This window comes from Rattus rattus, chromosome 6 (genome assembly GCF_011064425.1).
Source record: "Rattus rattus isolate New Zealand chromosome 6, Rrattus_CSIRO_v1, whole genome shotgun sequence".
NCBI classification, from domain to species: Eukaryota; Metazoa; Chordata; class Mammalia; order Rodentia; family Muridae; genus Rattus; species Rattus rattus.
Window position 1 is genome coordinate 2213591 of NC_046159.1, and position 16353 is coordinate 2229943.

Below are 16353 nucleotides of genomic sequence, written 5' to 3' on the forward strand. Positions count from 1 at the left end.
AAAAGAAGGGGGGGGGGGGCTCTGCAGTAATCCTTAATGATCTCAGTTTAACGTCCTATCCAAAAGAAAAAAAGAAAAAAGAAAAAAAAAAGACGCTTAAGTCTCCCTTTCCCGGAACACAAATGGCTTTCTCATTTAACAAATCTGAAACTGCACGTAAGTCCCATACTTCAACTTAAAGTAATTATTTCATAAAGCAATGACTTTGCAAACCGGGGTGTTGGAGAAAACAGAGCAGCAGAGCTCAACAGCCCAGCGGTAGATGTAAGGGGTGTGACGACATTTATGGCCCACCCAAGGCAGATCCGAAGTCTTTTAAAAAGTCGACGTTTGGGGTCAGTCATACTGAGGTGGATCTGAGACTGAAGTGGTGTCTCAAAACAAGTTACTTTGCTTGAAGTACACAACCCCCTCTGCCCGCTGAACATGTCACAACTTTGGCTGGTGATGAAGACTGCAAACGGGGGAGCCCAAGGTGTGAGCTGTGAGAAGAGAGGGAAGAGAGGAGACGCACTGAACAGCAGCCTGAGGAACAGCAGCCTATCAGACACAGAGACTGGCCAGGTTAGATTAGATGCGTCTTAGCTCAACTTTCATCTAATTTAAGGCTTTCTTCTCTAGCATCTGGACGGCCTGAGGAATTCTTTTTTTTTTTTCCTTCTTTCTTCTTTTCATGACTTGACCATAGAGATAAAACTGGGGTGCTTTAATTACCATCCAGAGCCAGAGCCTTGCCCTTTGATATGGAAATCCCACTTGTGCCCCCACCTTTTCTCTGCCCCTTCTTCCACTTTCCCAGCAGGGATTTTAAGTAGCTTTGTCCAACCAGCTTATAGTGACAGCAAGAGAGGCAGCCATAGCTCCTGGTAAGGTCTGGGTTACAAGGTATATCCTGGAGAGCTGAGGGCAGGACAGAGTTGGGACAGGAAAAGCAGGGAGGACAGGGTAGGAGAGGGTAGGGTAGGGTGTGGTGGGAGATGGTAGGGTAGGGTAGGAGAGAGTAAGAGGGAGAACAAGTGCATTAGAATGGCTGGATTTGTTTCTGCCCCACCAGCATGAAGTGTGGCCAGGCGGACACAAAGCCTCTCACATTAAACTCACACAGAGAGCACCAGCGAGGCACGCACAGCCACCCAGGTATTGTCATCTGCCTTCTGCATGACTCCCGGCTTAGCTATAATTATTAATTGCACTTGTCAACTGTCATTAATTCCTCTTTAACATCCCTGTCTTTGAGTAATTAGACAGAGCAGCCTCACCGAGCCCATTGTTTAGAGTCTCCAGAAAGAGCCCACTGGGTTTTCAGGAGTCCAATAGAGGCCTTCTCTGTTAACCCTTCGTGAGCACTTGTGGGGCAGAAGAGAAGGGGGCAGATTTGGGCCTCCCTGCTTTGGCTTGGGCAGACACAGAGACACACATCCAAATACCGTTTAAGTAGAATTAGCCTTTAAATAGTTCTTTCCCCGGAGACAAAGGTATTTAAAGTTGACCGAGGAGCAGAGAAAGGGCCAAGAGAAACGGGATTCCGTGATCTGCGGCATGGGATGGGCCATCATTTTCTTACATATTCTTATGCTTCCTATTTGAGAAAAGCCCAGTTCATTACAATATACACATGATGTGTGTATCTGTCTGTTCACATGAAGAGAAAGGTGCTTTAAGATGAGTTCTAAATTCTCTGAAGTATGCTTTTAACACACTAGTATTATGGATTAAGTTTTGCTCAGCCCTCTCCCAGATTTCTATAGATAGAAATCACTGACAATAATTTTTATGTTTTAGTATAAATTTGTTGTGTGTGTGTATGTATGCTGGTGTGTATATGTGTATGTGTGTATTGTATGTGTATGCATGTGTGTGTATGTATGTGTGTACAAATGTGTGTGCATATGTGTGTATGTGTGCATATGTGTGTGTGCATGTCTGTGTGTATATGTGTGTGTGCATGTCTACATGTGTGTATGTGTGTATGTGTTTATGTGTGTGTGTGCATGTCCACGTGTGTATATGTGTGCATGTCTGCATGTGTATGTGTGTGTATGTGTATGTGTGTGCATGTCTTCATGTGTACGTATGTGTATGTGTGTGTATGTGTATGTGTGTGTGTGCATGTCTTTGTGTGTATGTGTGTGTATGTGTGTGTGCATGTCTGTGTGTATATGTGTGTGTACATGTCTGCGTGTATATGTGTTTGTGTGTGCATGTCCGCATGTGTGTGTATGTGTGTACGTGTGTGTGCATGTTTGCGTGTGAATGTGTGTGTTTTTGTTTTTGTGTGTGTGTGCATGTATGCATGTGTGTGTGCATGTATGCGAGTGTGTGTGCATGTATGCGTGTGTGTATGTGTGTGTGTGCGCGCGCGCGCGCGCGCGTACGTATGTCTGCTGGTGCCACAGATGCTAGAAGAGGGCCTGGGAGTCCCTGGAGCTGGAGCTGCTCGCAGGTATGAGCTGGTCAGTACAGTTGCTTGCACCTGAACTTCAGTCCTCTGTAAGAGCAGTCAGTGCTTTTAACCACAGAGCCATCTTTCCAGCCCTGATAGCCAGCACTTTTAGTTCTGCTATTGGAACCCCAGAAGACTTTATTTCATTGATTTCCTTAATTTGTTCTTCAATTAGCTTTATGAGACAGGCTCTCATGTAGCTGAGGCTAGCCCCTCTATTCACTATGCACCTGAGGATGAGCTTGAACTCCTGACCTTTTTGCCTCCTCTCCCAAGTGCTAAGACTATATGCATGCACCACCGTGCCCAGCTTTATTTGACATTACTTTAAAGACCCTTTTTCTGGAAGATAGACTCAGAATGTCCCTGGTTTCTCAGGGTCCTCTAAAAGTAGTGTCCCCCAGTGAAAGGCAAGATGTGACATATGGCTTACTTCACATATCTTGCCAAGTGACGGATATCATTGAACATGGCAGACTGAATAACACATCGCTTGCAAAATTCTGTAATACCTTATGATTCCTGTACTACTCTTATCACTGCAACTCATCAGCCCAAATTACTTTGATGGAATTACATTTATTCACGATTTTAAATTCTCCAGCCATTAGGCAGTGGTCACGCTGCCATTGGAGCCACTTGGCCATTTTGTAACAAACATTTTTGGAAGAAAAAAAAGGAAGAAGGAGGATTTTATTCAAAAGCAAAGTGACCCCATGTAGCAAAGCTTTTCTGGATGTTGTGCTAAAAAGAAAAATCATAATCATTTCTCTTACGGAAAGTGAAGGTCTGTGGAGCTGTGGGAAGTAAAGGAGAGAGGATCTGTTTACTGGGGATCGTTAGAACGATTTCCTTCACCATCTTCCTGGTAAGTTTTTCCCCCACTGCTGAGCCAGTGCTTTTGGCAAATAACATTTATGGAAGTCTAGATGTGTGTCCCGTGTTCTTTATGTACATTAATTCATTTAATGCTCAGGTCTCTGTGAAATAGGTACTATTATTCAATTTCAGAGATGGGAAAACTGTACAAAAAGTGGCCTCAGAAGTTATTCAAGACTGACCACACGTGACAGCATTGAGGGACGGCTGAGCCCACAGAACCGACTCCCAGCCCCTCTTCCTGTGCAGGTTTCCATCCAAAGGACAGCAGCCTTGATTTCTGGTGGCGTTTCCTGCAGAAAGTAGATTATTGTTTCTATAGAGAATAGCTTAACGCTTCCAGAAGCCTTACTAGGAAAACATGGCATGGAACACTGTAGCAACCGATGCTTCTCTCCCAGCCCTGAAGAGGCCGGGGCAGGAAGAGCATGAGTTCGAGGTCATCCATGAACAGAGACTTTTTAAAGAGAACAGAAAGTACTGAAGATCAAAGGAACCTGGGTTTCGGGGTAACCCATGTGGTGGTCCTGAATGTGCCAGTGAAGGAATACAATGGGAGAGGGGCTGGAGAGAGGGAGTAGAGGAGAGAGGGACAGAGGCAGAGAGGAGGAGAGGACTGGGGGTTTTGTAAAGTTGTGGAATCCATCACAAACCATCACTACTGGGCATGAACTATTGTTCCAAACTAATATGTGAGTGGCTATGTCTACACGTGGGGACAAGGAAAACACATCCAAGGACATTCACACAATGTGTGAACACATTTGAATGCATTGTTTACTTAGGGCTTGCCTCCTCGTGTCTGCTCTGTACTAAGTGGGTGAGGCTCTAAGGGAAACAAAGGTTAGGTCTTGATTCTTAACTATGGGGAGTTTTCGGAGTCAGCGGAGACAGACTTTTGAGAGCTGCACCATTAGCATACCGGAGTGCTAAATGGAACTCAATCAATGGGATAGATTAACCGAAACAGCTACTGCGATCAATGACATATGGTTACAGGGAAGAAGACTGACTTATTAAACAGGAAAATCTCCTAATATTCATCCCCAACAATGCATGTGGTCACCTTGCTAATTAATGGATGGCCGCTATGAAAAGCATCCAGGTTGCACTATGCGCTGTAAAGGCGGATACTTTCTGCCTGGAGGTTCGTGGGAGCTTGAGGTGGCCTGAACGCTGTCCAGGGTCAACCTTCTATAAAAAGGAAGCTTCCCAGGAGACAGAAAGCCTATAATTGGTCTTTAAAAAGAAAGTATCCTGAAATTTTTAATTTATTTTGACTTTAAAAGGAGGGTTGGTCGTTAACAAGTGGCGGGTGCCGAGAGTGAAGAATGAGAAGTTTAAATAGAATTACGGATCCCCAAACAAAGCCAGAGAAACAAGAAAGACTTATGGGGAAGATAAACTAAACACACCAACCTCAGTGCCACACACATAACGCCAGGAGACCAGGGATGGGCAGGGTTGCTGCGGGGGAGTAAGAAGGAGGTGCAGAGAAAAAACTGTGTCAAAGACACAGCATTACCAAGGCAAGAAGGGGGCTTCGGGCGGGGTGGTGGGCTGTAAGAACCTGAGGAAGCCAAGGCCCATCGATTGGGAGCTGGCCAATGTCCTGCAAACAGGGCTACAAACATCATCTCACTGTGTAACCACAGGTACACTCAACGGCCTTGTGGTCACCCAGTGCCCAACGCCCCCCAGAGGGCTGTTATGTGGAAAATAAGTTCATGGGAACATAAATCCAAGTGCCCACCTGTGTGCTCAGTACACAGCAACTGTGCGCATGAGTACTACGTAACTACAGCCTACCAGTTCTACCTACATCTCTAACCACGTCTTGAGTGTATAAGGACGACAGCAGATTGTAAGGAAGACGATTTAAGAACGTTAGATATGTCTCATAAGTTGTCTAAAAAGACAATGGGAGAATTCCTGAGGTGGCCATTTCACCTCCATAATTTAAAGACTAGGTCAATATAAAACAGAGACCTCTTGTGTAATGATGCTGCTAGGTGTCTTCATGGAATAAGGAGTTGGCTCCTTATTGTGTTCCTTCTCATCTCACTCTGAAGTGCTACAATTCTAAAGGTGAATTTCCACAGCTGGGGAGGCTGAGGCAGGAGGATGGTGAGACACAGGGCAGCCTACACCAAACAGAACAACCCCATCACAAAAATCCACACTGACCCAAACTCAAAGAAAGAAACAAAGGGAGAAGGAGGAAGAGGTGGTGGAAGAGGAAGAGGGAGAAAAGAGGAAGGGGAGGAAGAGGAGGAGGGGCAGGAGGGGGAAGAAGAAAGGGAGGAGGGGGAGGGAGAAAGGGAGGAGGACCAAGAAGGAGGAGGAGGATAGAGAGGGAGAGGGAGGGGGAGAGGGGAGGGGGGGGAGAGGGAGGGAGGGAGGGAGGGGAAGGGGAGGAGGAGGAGAAGGAGAAGAAGGAGAAGAAGAAGAAGAAGAAGAAGAAGAAGAAGAAGAAGAAGAAGAAGAAGAAGAAGAAGAAGAAGAAGAAGAAGAAGAAGAAGAAACAAGTCTTAAAAGGCAATAAGAAATATATTTTAGCCTTATAGTTTTGGAAAAAATAATATTTAGATAATAATTTTCTTTAAAATTCAGTTGTCTAAACAGTACACTATTAGATGTACACAGTAGGAAAAAAGTGGTCTAGATAAAAATCTGGCGTGTGTCTCTTAATTCTCCATCTTTGAACTTGAGGTAAGCAGTTTAACTGTTCTATGGCCCAGACTGGCGAGTCCTGAAAGTGACACGTCCTGGGTTTTCCTTGAGAGCTGAATGAGTGAGTACACATGAAGTGACTGTGAAATGCCCACCGTATCTGTTCAATATCTGTTATGTGTACCTCATCCCTGAGAGGTTTACAGTGCGTCACTGGAAATAAAAAGAAGCACTGAACTTTAGAGATAGCCTCAGCTAACCAAAGCAAGTACAAATCTGAGACTCTGTTTCTACACAACCTGGGCTCGTGGTCTATGATTCAGTCGATATGACTAAAATTCCATCAGCAGTGTTACCTAATGGACCCAGCCCGAGCAACTCTGCAATCCAACTGTGAGCAGTTGAGAGTCTACCATGAAGACGCTCCCATGAGTCTGTGTGACTCAGGCTTGCTCTGCAGCCCACGCCCACTCTCATTCAAAAAGAAACGCATGGTTTCTAGTGACAAATTTATATAACGCTTTATTTTTACTTTCTCAAATTCCAAAACCTTATTCTATGGGAAACCCACAGAACTGCTCACACATAAGAAATCTATGTGCATGTGCATAAGCCACGGCATGAGCTCGACACTCATGCCTGTCCTTTGGGGGTGAGGAAAATGAATGGCGTTTTGCCAATTTATAGATCTAGAGATTATGTGAAAGCAGGAGACAGAGAGATGGCTCAGAGGTTAAACTCACTGCAGCAGAGGCCATGACTTCAGGTCCCAGCATGCACGTGACAGCTCACAATCATCCCAGAATGCACATGGTGGCTCACAACCACCCCTGAATCCAGTTAGAGGGCAGTAGAACTCTCTTCTGACTTCCCAGGGCATCAAACACACCCGTGGCACCCATGCATCAATGCAGGCAACATACTCACATAGGATAGAGTAAATAAATCTTATTTTTTAAAAAAAAGTTTGGGAAAACTCCTTAGCTGGTTTTGAACATGTGAAATTTAAGGATTTATGTAACACTTCTCTATTAGATCCACAGTATTTTCAGAGTGTGCACAAGTAATGATGTAATGTTATGACGTAATGTAATGACGTAATGTGATGACGTAATTATGTCATCAGCAATACTCATGGCCGAACCTTAATGCCCAGCTCATCTGTGTTTTTAGATTCCCACTTCTCCTCCAAGGTTTTCCCTTCCTGTGTTGCCCACTCAGTGATGACACACGAAGTATACCACTGAGCATCAACCACAAGTATGTAAGGCGCACACACGGGAAGAGCTGAGGCAAGGCGCCAGCCCAGGGTGCTTTCTGCTGCTGTGCAATTATCAAGACCAAAAGCAGCCTGGAGCAGAAGGGGTGATCACAGCTTACGTGCCCAAGTCACACTCTGTCCTGAAGAGAAGTCAGTCAGGGCAGGAACAGAAGCAGAGGCCATGGCAGAGGCCTGCTGACTGTCCTGTCTTCAGTGGCTCGATCAGCAGCCTGATTTCTCATACAATCCAGGTCCACCTGCCCAGAGTGGCACATCTCTCAATAGGCTGGACTCTCCAGCACCAACCATTAGCCAAGAAAGTGTCCAACAGACTTGCCTAGAGGCCAGTTTTCTCAACTGAGAGTCCCTCTTTTGAGATGAACTTAGCTTGGGTCAAGCTGACAGAACAAATAAGAACAAACAAACACAGCATAGGTGGTAAACATAGCCCATCAGTGTTCGTTGTGTCTTTGGCTCTAGAATTTTCCATTTGACACTGAGTGTGTTAGGAATAGAAGAACCAAAGGGACACCGCTCAGTCATGTGATCTGCAGCCATGTTTAGTTATACACTGACCAATAGTGGGCAGAGTAACTTGTCAGACGAGCCAGGTTTTTCTAAGTAGCCCTCTAGACTATGACCATGGCTCCAAGCCACACTGCAGTACAGTAGGCACCCAAGTTCTGTACATCTTTGAAAATACCATTCAAAATACATACATATATACATACACATACATACATACAAACACATACATACAAACATACATACACACATACACACACATACACATATACACATACATACACATACATACATATACCCATATACATGCATACATATACACATACACATACACACACATACATATACACATACACACACATATATACATACACCCATACACACACATACATACATATACCCATATACATGCATACATATACACATACACACACATACATATACACATACACACACATATATACATACACCCATACACACACATACATACATACATATACCCATATACATGCATACATATACACATACACACACATATATACATACACCCATACACACACTACATACACACACATACACACATACATACATATACACATGCATACATATACACATACATACACATACATACAAATACATACATATACCCATACACATGCATACATATACACATACATACATATACACACATAAATACACCCATACACACATATACACATACATACATACATACACCCATACACACATACACACATACACACAACATACATTAATGCATACACACACACACACACACACACACACACACACACACACACACACACACAAATAAACAGGAGAGCCAAAGTCCAGGTGACTTTCTATTGAACAACTTGAGGAAGAAAGTGGTTATTTCACCTTACAGTTTACCGTCCCCATCACTGAGGGAAACTGAGGCAGGAACTCAAGGCGGGAACTTGACCCACCCAACATGGAGAAACTCTGCTTACTGTCTTGCTCATCCAGCTTTCGCAAACAGCCTGCCCCCAACCAGCCCCGAGAGTCTCACTCACAGAACCCTGGGCCCTCCTCCATCAACTACTGGAAAGACCTCACAGACGTACGGCAGGCAATTGGTGTGGGCAGCTCTTCAGCTGAGTATCCCCTCCTCCCAAGCGATGTCAGATCGTGTCCAGTGGACAGCTCAAACTAACGATGACATCCCAGAACATCCCAGAGGGACGGCTCAACAGGAACTATGCTTTTTAAATACTCTTTCCCGCTACTGGGTTTCTTCAAGATCCCATCCTTAGTCCTAAAGTTGATAGTCTCTGAAAGAGAGACATTTAACACGCAAAGCCGAACACGAAACCAAATGTCCACGACGCAGCTAGCAGTAATGGGTGCCGACCTGAGACAAAGCTATGAACAAGCTTTAGGTTAAAAAGGCTCTTGACCCTTCATGGAAAGACCGACACATTTTCAGTACCCCACTCTGGGACACCCCAGGGGCATTACACCATCTATCGTTTAGACAAAGAATCACATTTTGCTTATTGTTTCCTCTAATCCCCTAAGCCAACAGATGCCTTGTATAGGAGTTCGGCTGAGTTCCCTTGGAAAAGATCAGCACAGCCAGGCTTGTTGACTGTTGACATTCCCTAGTAGAAGGACTAGGAAGGGCATTGGAGCCTCACCTGACTGAGTATCCAGCCACCCATCCTGGTCAACCGTATGCAATCTTACCTGAATTACATGAGGCCTTGGGTCTCAGGGAGCAACTACAGCATAGGGTCTGGGAGGAGGGAAGGGAGGACCATCTATACTACCATGGAAGGGTCACCATCCATGTTGGATGCAGAACTTCCAATGTTGCTGCTTTAATTCTTGCCCATAAATTCCCACCCATGCTCAGCAAGTAAGTCTAATAAAGTCATTGGCTACCCAGGGTGAACTACTTTGGTGATATCCAACCTCATCTGTCATGGGGACCTTGTGAAGAGAGGCTGCGTGTTGCCTAGTTCCCTCCAACGGGGGCCGGGGAGGGAGGGATTTTCACAGGTGTCTTCAGCTAGCATTAAATTGGGCACATTCACAGTATAACTCTGATTCATAGGAAGGTCTCTGTTTCCTGTTTTTTCACTGGATTCTTGACACAACTTTGGCTCAAACACTGAAGTAGGACTCAAATGTAGGCACACCTGATACTGGGTTAAGAGCAGTTGCTGTCCTTCCAGAGGACAAAGGTTCAGTTCCCAGTGCCAACATCAGTAGGCTGACAACAGCCTGAAAGTCCGGCTTCAGGGACTCTGGTGCCCTCTTATGGCCTCTGGGGGTATCTGCACCCATGTGCCATGGCCATGCACAGAGACACTTTAAAAAAAAAAAAAAAAAGGCATAAGTCAGATTTCCCTTCTGCCCATATTTTTTGCTCAGCAATACTGTCTAGCAGCTATGCGACCGCCAATCTTCCTGAAATTTTAGATCCTAATTTCAAGATTTACTAGGTTGGAAACAGCTTCTGGGCAAATGATGTTACTCTGCAAACATTTTACCCCAGAAATAGCTAGATTATTTCTGCTTGACAAGCAGTCTGGAGGCCTGATTCTCAATGAAATGTAGGTATTCTGAGATGAACCCTTCTATCTTTTAATAGCAGTTACTCATGAAACAAAGGGAGACCCGCGGGAGTAGAGAAAACAAACAAAGTGGGTTTTACTTATGTAGAACTTATTGATTATGTGGGGTGGGGGCGTGTGCCAGTGTCTTCAGATGCCAGAAGGGGGGTATTAGAAGCTGGAGTTGCAGGCAGTTATGAGCCACCCGGTGTGAGTGCTGAGAACCAAACTAAGATCCTCTGAAAGGGTGGGAAACCTTTACACCAGTGAGCCACGTCTCTAGCCCCTAAAAAGATTCTTAAAAGGTTAGCATTTGCTTTGAGTTTAACCAGCTCACTCTACCCTGCACCTCTCTAATCCACAGGGTTAGAGCAGACAGAGCATTTACTTTTCCTTCTTTTTTTAAATTGTATTTTCTTGTTTGCTCTATATGCGCGTGCGTGAGAACCGCAGGGCACACGTGGAAGGCAGAGGAGTTAGTTCTCTCCTTCCGTTACGAGACTTTCGGGATCTCACTAGGGTGATCAGGGTTGGCTGCACGCACCTCTACCCACTGAACCATCTGGCCAGACCTGTGTCTGCTTTGCAAGGGTCTGTTCAAAGACGAATCCACTTCTGAGTTAGATGGTTTCTATGAGTTTTATTCCTTTCCAAAATAATTAGGTAATGTTTGTGTGTGTGTGTGTGTGTGTGTGTGTGTGTATGTGTGTGTCTATGCACGTGTGTGTGCACGTGTGTGTGTGTGCACGTGTGTGTGTATGTATATGTGTATATGTGGACGAATTTTTTAGGATGTATTTTTGCTGTTGAAAATTTATTACATTTTTAAAATTTAAAGTATTTATCTAGAAATTTCAATACTAGTACTAGCAACAATTTAAAAATTAAAAAAAATCAATTATGGTTTGGCTATGAAATGATGTCCTAGGCTAGTGGTAAGTCTTAAAAGTTTATGGAAACTCTAGGGGCTAGGGTTTGTGGAGAATGTGGGTCTTTAGGGAGGTCATGATTTGAAAGGACTACCTAGTTTCCGGTCCCTCGTTCATACTCTGTTTCCTGCTCCCATGATGCTTTCCATCACTACAGGCCCGGAAACATACAGCCACGTGAGCAGGGCCTGAACCCTTTGACACATGAGTCAAAATCATGCCTTGAATTTTTCCTGGCATGTATGTGGTGCCTACAGGAAAGCAACTGACAAGACATCCACTCACAGAGACCCCCTAATCTATGTTGCTCATCTCCAGTGGTGGCAGGAACAAAGCTCAGGTTAAAATTGAGTTTCTTTAAATCCAAATTATAAATTTCACACAGGTGATTTCACACATTTAGGTGATCCTACACACTCAAGTGATCCTACACAGTCAGGTGATCTCACACACTCAGGTGATCCTACACACTCAGGTGATCCTACACACTCAGGTGATCTCACACACTCAGTTGATCCTACACACTCAGGTGATCCTACACACTCAGTGATCTCACACACTCAGGTGATCTCACACACTCAGGTGATCTCACACACTCAGTGACACTCAGGTGATCTCACACACTCAGGTGATCCCACACACTCAGGTGATCCTACATACTCAGAGATCTCACACACTCAGGTGATCTCACACACTCAGGTGATCCTACACACTCAGGTGATCTCACACACTCAGGTGATCTCACACACTCAGGTGATCTCACACACTCAGGTGATCTCACACACTCAGGTGATCTCACACACTCAGGTGATCTCATACACTCAGGTGATCTCACACACTCAGGTGATCCTACACACTCAGGTGATCCTACACACTCAGGTGATCTCACACACTCAGGTGATCTCACACACTCAGGTGATCTCACACACTCAGGTGATCTCATACACTCAGGTGATCCTACACACTCAGGTGATCGTACACACTCAGATGATCCTACACACTCAGAGATCTCACACATTCAGGTGATCTCACACACTCAGGTGATCTCACACACTCAGGTGATCCTACACACTCAGGTGATCTCACACACTCAGGTGATCTCACACACTCAGGGATCTCACACACTCAGGGATCTCACACACTCAGGGATCTCACACACTCAGGTGATCTCACACACTCAGGTGATCTCACACACTCAGGTGATCTCACACACTCAGGTGATCTCGAATACTCAGGTGATCTCACACACTCAGGTGATCTCACATACTCTCAGGTGATCTCACACACTCAGGTGATCTCACACACTCTCAGGTGATCTCACACACTCAGGTGATCTCACACACTCAGGTGATCTCGAATACTCAGGTGATCTCACACACTCAGGTGATCTCACATACTCTCAGGTGATCTCACACACTCAGGTGATCTCACACACTCTCAGGTGATCTCACACACTCAGAGATCTCACACATTCAGGTGATCTCACACACTCAGGTGATCTCACATTCTCTCAGGTGATCTCAGGTGAACTTTTCTTTAATTTTAATTGGTCAAATAAAGCTAGAGCCTGTGATTGGGCAGTGGAAGGCGAAGGTGGGATGGGAGGTTCTGGAGAGCAGGGGTCAGGAAGGAGGAGAAGGAGAGGAAAGAGAGGATGGACAGGAGAGGAGGAGGAAGCAAAGGTGGGAGCAGAGCCACGTGGCCAGGAGAAACTTCAAGTAGCAAAGGGCCCCATCGCTGGGGAATAAGGACAGTGTTAGATCTGCCCAATCTAGGCATACAGCTTTTATTTGACCAGTTAAAATGGGGAAAAGGTTCACGTGAGATCAACCGCGTGTGTGACTGACTGCTCACTGGGGACGGCCCCTCTTGAGGAAGCAGAATCGGCATCACAATACAAACAGCACCAGGACAACCCACAACATGTCTCCCTCTCTGTCCAACAGAAAGGCTCTTTTCTCTCAGATATAAATTGAGCACAACCATAACAATTATGCAGTCATATACATAGTACGATCACACTTAGCATCAGCCCATCATATTTGTCAGTTTAGATCAAGTAATCTACCATCTACCCTAAAGAGTTTACAGTTCTGTGCCTGGACTGTGTTGACTTTTTAACTTGTATTCAGAGATCTGAGAAGAAATTTAACATCACCTGAATATGTAAGGAGCACAAAGACATAGCAAACTACCCGATTTGTGAAGAGCTGGCTGCCTGGATGGCCCCCATAGTCCTTATAAGATCGGAGCCTCTGACTTCAGCTTTCTGGCCCAGAACCACCTCACAGACCTTCGGGGAAGTAGGAAATATGAAGGACTGGCTTACCCTGTGTTGGCAGAGCTTAGCAGTTGCCTGTCCCACATCTGTTTATCCTATTTTAGACAGTATTTTTGACTGCAGAGGAATTAGGGCAACTCTTTCCCAGTGGCTACCCTGCCACGATTGAAGCAACTCTGCCCGGAATGGATCTCAGAGCTGGGGAATAAGTTAGTATAGTGCTAGATCTGCCCAATCTAGACACATGGCTTATAAATATAATATCTGGATTGTGTGTTTCTATACAGGCTTATTGGGGTTGGAAATTACTAAAACTGACCTACAAGCACTTCGGAATTAAACATACTCCATTTTAATTAATCTGTCAGCCTCCTGGATCATTTCACAGTCGGGGTCACTCATTCTTATTGCTGAGGTATTTAAGAGGAAGAGGGAGAGAAAGGCTAGAAGGGGTTCTTAAAATCTCAATGATGCACACATCATATATAGATAGATATTTAACCATTTCTTTAACCTTCTGACATCATAATGTAATTACATCATTTCCCTTTCCCTCCCTCCCATATAGTCCTTTCTGCTCTCTTTCAAATTCACAGATTCTTTTTCTCACTCATTGTTGTTAAATACACATATGTATATGCATGGACGAGAGGAAATCATGCTTGGTACCGGAAGCATAGCCAACTACAGTGGGCTCGTGAATTCACACCTCTTGGAGGAGAACCTACAAGCACCACCTTCCTAAACGAGCTTAATACATTCTAAATCCACGTCCTTATTTGTACCCGCAGATAAGTGTAGTCCTCACCCTACCCAGGAAACCTCTCTGGGTATATATTTTTGAATGCGTGAACACAGAAGTTCTCAACACGGTGGTAACTGATTCCATTAAAGGACAAGAAACTGCGTATAGAGATAGAAACGTTAAGAAGGTGGTGAAGGGTTCAAACCAGTGGTTACACCAGTGTTCCAGAATGCAGGAACCAGAATTTCTGTTTCAAGCTACGACTTTTTTTTAACTCTTACTACTTTCTCACAGCTTACGAATGACCAAGCAAACTTAAATGCAGGCGGTGGCTGGGAAAATCAGCTATGCAAATCACAACTGCCCAAAACAACCTGGGAGTCTTGCAACCCTGGATTCATTGCTTAACAAGTCTAGGATAAACTACCAAACCAGAACAAAGACTCTAGATAAGGTTGCACAAGGTCCATATAAGAACACAAAACATGACGCAGAGACCTCTACATGGATGCCTGGAATTATAAAAAGAATGTACATTGGGTTATTTTTTTTTCACTTTTTTAAAGTTCATTCAAAGTAAGCCGGTGTGAGATGCAAAAAGAACGATTTTAAATTTGGAGGAGGGTCAACTCGGGAGTGTTCCTTCAGTTGTCGTTCTTAGGATCATTTCTCTGTCATTTACTGTCCTAAAGGAAGATGGGACACCAAGCCTGGCCCACCCACCCGCAGTCTCTTAAGGGCTCCGGTGAGTGTCGCTCCTACTCTGTTCCCTTTGGTAGAAAGAAGCTCTCAATGAGAAATAGTTGCTGGCAAGTGTAGGCATTTTTAAGCAGCTCTCATGAAACTACTGACTCACTTCATCATCTGACATTTTAAAAGTATTAAACTGACCCTTCTATTACTTCTAAGTCAACATTTTTTTTCGATCAATGAAGAAACGGAGACCCTTAGTCAAAGACCTGAGCACACGCTATCATTTTCCACCAGCGTTGTTAATGCATTTCGTCCTGGGTTCCACAATCCAAACGCACTAGGAAAGTACCCCAGGTGAATTACACGCGCACGTGCGTAAAACACTGAGAAAAGAAGGCTAATCGTCTCATGTTAGTCCCAGGTGACTACTATGTTCATGTGAAGCACAGAGACCCTCCAGCACTCTTAGACACGTCTATAAGTTCCTGCTGAGCAGAACATCATAAAGGGTGGAGCCCGTTTGGCTTTTAACATTCTCTCAGAATTTTTCCCAGAGTATTTTCATTGAAGACATTCTGTTGAGTTAGGAAGACATATCAAGAGGAAATTCCCCTCAAGAGTAAAGTTGATCCATGACAAGTTATAAAAGATCTTGAAAGGGGTCTGCAGTGACGGCTCGGCGGTTACCAGCCCTGGCTGCTCTTCCAGAGGACCCAAACCAGTTTCCAGTTCCCAGGCAGTGGCTGACAATGGAGCATTCCGGTTCCAGAGGATCTGACGCCCTCTTCTGGCCTCCGAGGGCACTGCACCTACACGGTACACAACACACACCCATAAAAGTAAACCTAAAGATTCCGAAAGAAAGCGCAATAGAAGTTCTAAAAAACCAGAAACTTTATGCCATACAGAAAACATCACACAAGTTAATGCTTAAGAAGCAAAATATGCAGACGCCTGCACTGGAATTTCCAGACTGCGTATCTCCAGAGGATTCTAGAAGGAACCGTGCTACGGGCGAGGCAGGCACTTGCCCAGGTGTGCAGGATCAGGAACCCGCACGGGAACAACTGGCGGGGGAGCGCGCTTTCCCCTTCGTTTTCAGATAATAACTGAGGTTTGGATTTCAGAAGGTCATTGGATAAAGCTGCGGTCTTTCCATCCCGTTAATTATTATGTTCTCAGAGTAATGCGTATGTCACACTACAGGTAGAAGACCTTTTAAAATCAACATCAATCATATTCGGTATTTTGTTTTGGTGAGGCTCTTTTTTTCAAGCACCACCCACATTAAAATGTGAAAGTGTACCGATCAGAGGTCTCATTAACG